The following is a 6,000-nucleotide window of genomic DNA, read 5'->3' on the forward strand; positions in this document are numbered from 1 at the left end:
TTCATCGGTAAATCTTGTCTCGAATCCGGCTCAGGAGATTTTGGTTCTTACATGTTTGTGGTTTGGGAAGGAGATATGTTTGTGATTTAGGAAGGAGATTATTTAGGAAGAAGATTTTGTGAGAGAAGAACATTGAGAAAAAGATATACGTATTTTACATGGGAAAGGAGATATTTATGCGGGGAGGATGTATCACGACAACACACAGACTTCCCTTTAATAGTACTCCCTCTGTAAAACATATATAAGACGTTTTAGTGAAGATGTGCAGATTTTTTTTATATTTTCAAACTGTAGGGACCTAAAATATCCCCGTTTACAATGTTGCTCTATATTATTTCTTGCGACCTTACCTTATTTCCTGAGATTTTCCCAACAGTACTAAAAAACCAGACGGTTTTTCCCTACCAAACCAACAGAAAAAAAGGGAAAACTCGCACGTGCCATTTTTGACAAGTTTTGTATTTTTTGGAGTTTTCTTGAGAAAAGGCCGATAAATGACCGAACGTGTCACAACGTGCAAACGGACTCCAAATTCGTTTGAACCAGGCATGGATGCCTACCATGGGCACGCACCCTTGGTGGAAAAAGTTGGGACCATTCCTCACATGTCCAACAAAAAACCATGTTAGACAGAGGGTGTTCGGGAGGCGAGAAAGGTCCGTTTGTGAACACCTCATTTTTTACATCCGTCAAATGGCTCGAATTTTTTTCCCATCACCTTGTATCATCAATTCATGCTACCATGCAAAGTTGTTTTCGTTTCGACAAGTTTTGTATTTTTCTGGAGTTTTCTTGGTGAAAAATGGCCGATAAATGGCCAGATGTGTCGCAACGTGCAAACGGTGTCCAAATTCATTCGAACCAGGCATGGACGCCTACCATGGGCATGCACCCTTGGTGGCCAAATTTATGGTCATTTCTCACATGTACAACAAAAATCCATGTTAGACAGAGGGTGTTCGGGATAGGCCAGAAGGGTCCGTTTGTGAATACCTGGTATTTTACATCCATCAAATGGCCTTAATTTATTTCCATTACCTTGTATCACCAATTCATGCCATCATGCCAGTTTGTCTCTGTTTTCGACAACTAGTATTTTTTTGAAAATTTCTCGGTGAAAAAAGGTCGAGAAATGGCTGAACGTGTTGCAACGTGCAAACGGTGCCCGAATTCATTCAAACTAGACATGGGTGCCTACCATGGACACGCATCCTTGGTGGCAAAAGTTGGGATCATTCCTCACATGTACAAAAAAACATGTTAGACACAGGGTGTTTGGGTCTATTTGTGAACACTTCGTTTTTCGACGTCTTCAAATACATTTTTTTTCCATCACCTTGTATCGCCATTTCAAGCCACCATGCCAACTGGTACTCCCGTAGGACAAGTTTTTGATATTTTTGAATTATTTCAGTGAATAACAGCCTATATGTACATGCCAACATGCTGACAGTGTCCTAAGTCGTTCGTATCAGGCATGGATACCTATTATGTACATGCCAGGCTACTGTAAAAAGGTAGGGTCATTTATCCATTGTGCAAAAAAAACACAAGTTAAGAGTAGGGTGCCGGAGTAGCCCAGACGGCTGCATCTGTAAGCACGTAGTTTTCTTAAATTCAATGCTTCTGTTATTTCAAATACGAAATTTCCATAATTACGAATCAACATGAACATATTTTGATGTTCTAACCATTTATTTTAAATTTATCAGAAATTTTGAAATTTCAAATTATTTATGAAAATGTTAAAATATTAACAATTTTATGAAAATTGCTAATAAATTCCCAACAGTTGCTGCAAATTGTGAACGAAAAAAAAACTAAACTCAAGAAAGGAAAAAAATGAAATAACGAAAAAGGAAAGGAAAAATAGAATATAGATAAAAATGCGGCAGCCATGGTGACTGTTGGGCCGGCCCAAGCATGCCACGTCGTCCTGTACAAGAGGAAGAAAACCGGAGTTTCCACAAGAGAGGTGAGCTATCCCGTTTGGTTACTGCTTTGCGTGTTAAATTAAGTTGCTGGTTTGAAGTTCTAACCGCGCTGTGTTCATAATTTTTTGTAACTTAACAGTAAGGAAAGGTTAGCCCTACGTGTTCATAATTTTTTGTAACTAAACAGTAAGGTACGTATTTCGTAACGCGTGGACAAATAGCTGAAGCTCATTTAAAAAATGAAATAGGACTATTAGACTAAGTTACACATCATATCGGATTCGTTGACCTTTGTTGCGCACAGCCGGATCTAGACATTTCACACTCTGACACATCACATTTGAACACAAGTTAGTTGTATATATGCAGGCCGCTTCCCGAGAGAAAAAGCGACGTGATACTTGAATAATATCCACCAAACATACTAAACAAAGCACTTTATCATGCATGTCACGCCTAGGCAACAAGATCATGCGTTCGTTGTTACTTGTCTAACTCTAGTGCAACAGTCGATAGCCGTTGACGAATGCATTACATTTGGAAGCACAAACAAGAGTCTCTATGTGAGAAAGACCATGCTGATGAGGTGGCACATCAGACCGTGAAGTTTAGTTTTGATAACAGGTCAGAAGGCATTGTGTGTAATAGTTTTCTGCCCTGCGTGGCGAATGCTATTAGGAATTGTCATGTCATTTTAATTAATTAATAGTACATGCATGGGAGGTATTTTAATTAAAAAACATGCTGATGAGTTTCCCTCCAACTTACCTACAGATGTGCAACAGACACTCCAAATTAATGTGGTATTCATGCTCTGATGAAATTTGGGCGACCATTAATGGCTAGGGCGTAGACTAAACCGGTGAAAATCGTTTCAACCCCTTTGGAAGAAAGACAACAGCGTTGCATTGCAGGGAGCGTGAGTGATTGACTCGAAGTGCGCCTGGTACGCAGCCAATGGAGGACACAAATAAGGTAGCTGGACGCACACTACATACGAGCTTAGCAAAGCAAGAAGAGCTCGATCTGTAGCACACGCACAGCTATAGCTTGATGAACTGACATTACAATGATTGGGATCGAAGATTACACAATAGCGACGTGTACATCCATGCGCTGATTGAGTAATCAGCCTTTCCCCCACTTAGCTGTGATGCTCTTTTTGCTAAGATTGTAGTATTTACACAATAATGACTTGCTCGGCATGGCCTGGTACGGCTAGCTTGTACCAAGCTGCCATTAGCAGCCAGTTAAGCATCGACCAGGTGGTTAACAGCTGAATGAAAGCCATATATCATATCATACAGGAGTATATGCGTCTCACTAGTCATCTAGTACGGATATACGGACATGACAGTGTCGCCTATCGCGACAGCGAAAGGTGAGCAGAAGAAGAAGGAACTCTAGTGCTGGCTCCATATGTCTGAATGTCAGGGCAGCTTGGTTGGTGATCTCAATCAACATCACTGACTGATTCAGTCAGTGTTGATGGTGTGCAGCTGCTTATTTAGGAAGCATGACGCATAGTTTAGTTTTGCATAACCTGTTAGTTACTGAATGCTCTGGGCATCATTTGCCGTGTGTAACTAACCGGTCATTCGTTGAAGATGGTACCCTGATTCTTATTGACTCGCAAACTTGGTCTTTCTCTTGATAGTCCTTTAGTTCTTCTTTTTTTTAGAAAAGGAGGATGACCCCCGGCCTCTGCATCTGAAGGATGCATGCGGCCACTTTATTGATTATTCTCGAGAACCTTACAAAATTACAACAATATGCCTGAATCCGCCATCTTGGCAACATATGCCACTACTCCTATCCAAATGATGAAAGGGTGCTAGCTGGGCCAAATACCCAGACCACTCACCTAAGCCTATCATCAAAAGCCGGAAGCCCCAGCCGAGCTACATACCGGGTCTGGGGCACAGACCGGTCTGACGCACTCACATGTGTCGTCGCCGTCATCTTCCACAGGTCCGTCTTCAGAGCAGATATTGAGGCTTCTACCTTGTCAGGCCACTCTGCCATCGACGCCACCATGACGCCAGCCAGCTACCTCCTCCTGCGCGAGTCCATCTCCGCGCATCGGGCGCCAAGTCTCCACTGCACCACGCCTCCTTTAGTTCTTCTCACTTGTTAATTTGGCATGTCGCTAAAATTAAGAGTTCTGTTGGCTGTCATTCTTAAAGGTTTATATGGAGATCGATTTAGCATATGTATGTACAACAGCAAGGAGCGAAGCAGTTACGCGATGACGATGTGCTTAAGTAAGGTTAAGCAAAGCAGCAAGCATTGCCTGTACTGCAACTTGCACTTGATCATGAATGTTGGTAACACTAGTTTGTTTGTTAAAAAAAAAGGGGGGGGGGGGGGGGGGGGTTCTTATCTGCTATGGAGAAATCTTTAACCTGCAAGAGAATCACGTGATAAAGTTTATTATCACCACACACAATCAACTTGTCATGGATGGCTACTAGTTCTATATATCATTCTTCCTAACGTAGAAACTGAGCTCTTGGTATCTTACTTGAGATGCCCATTCCCATTGCAAACGCCCAAATGCTCAATCTATTTTTAGGGCGAAATCCGGAACCGGATGGATGGTTTATTGACCAAGCCAAATTTATCTGTTTACCCAGTCCTCTGCAATTGGTTAAGCCATCAGATAACTTTCTCCACAAAGAAAGAGAAGAAAGATACTACTGACCTGAAAATGATGTGTGGACCAATTCATCAGTACAGTAACTCCGGCCCCTGATTAGGCTCGGCAGGAAGAGCAAGCAAATACCATTACTACTACTTAACAAAAAGAATGCCAGACAATGTGCTGTCCCAGTAAGATAAGTGATGTGTCTAAACGATGACAAGCACAGAACATTGTACTTACCTTGCAAAAATTAACATCAGAGCAAGGATGGACAGATAAACATGACTTCCTCCTCCCCATTGTAAATTCCAAGCTCTTGGCTGGCACTTGAAGAAGGGGCAAAAAAAATTCTACCTGCCTTGTAAATGCAGCAATGAGGGTGGATACCACCAAAGCAATTTACAGCACCACATCATAATTTCCACAAAGGGACGAGTGTTATTTTTAACTAAATGCAGGTGAGGCTTGCAATGTGTCGACTAATTAACCGTAATTAGTCCGGAGTGATACGTAGACGACAAGCGGTTTAGATTCGCTTTGTCCGTTTGGTTGGAGGGTGGTTAGTTAGTATGACAAATGCAAGAATTCTGATAAGGACATTCTACTGTCCTATACGGAAGGTTTCATGGGGAGCTAGCACATATTTTGTCATTATTATGCCATTTTCTTACAAGAGGCAGGACCATCCAAGAAATGCGTTAAGAGTTTTTTACGAAGAGGGGAAACCCATGAAACATTGCCACCGAGTACGTACGGAACTTTAAAGGAATTTAACTTCTCGTGAGGATTTCTAAGAAAACACTATGCACATCTAGAAGTAGACTGATCTTGTCTCCTACCATGACATAAATTAAAGACGGTCTGAAATTCAGAATACCAATTCGGTTGGTGACCATCAAAATAGACAGAGAGTTTTCTCCAAAAAAAAAAGACAGACAGACAGCAAGGTTAGCAGAGATTGAAGATGCATTACAGTGACATGATTAACCGGCTTTACTTGGATTATTATGACGTATACAATACTACCAAGGAAGGGTTGATGTTTTCATTTTAGTTTTTCTGATAATGGGTTAACTGCTCAGGGACAGTGAATTACCATGTTTATGTTCTCTAACATGAAGAGCACATGCCAACACAAAAAATAAAATTCGTGCAGTAATTTGTTCTCTTAATTTTTTAGAGGAATATACATAGATCCTTTTGGAGCATCTGGAGTTTCAGACTCTGAAGGAACTAGATGGCAGTAGTAGTAATCTACTATTCTCTTCAAGCATGTTGTAAGTTAGGACTGAGGTAGTAATAGTTACCACTTTAGCTATATGTAAGTTGCTGATTTTAAAATTTGGGTAAGTCGATTTTCTGACCGTTTTTTTTTGGGTCAACATTTGTGCTGTTTTTGTTTTCTCTATGTTGTAATGG

The sequence above is a fragment of the Aegilops tauschii genome, chromosome 4 (assembly GCF_002575655.3).
Source record: "Aegilops tauschii subsp. strangulata cultivar AL8/78 chromosome 4, Aet v6.0, whole genome shotgun sequence".
NCBI classification, from domain to species: Eukaryota; Viridiplantae; Streptophyta; class Magnoliopsida; order Poales; family Poaceae; genus Aegilops; species Aegilops tauschii.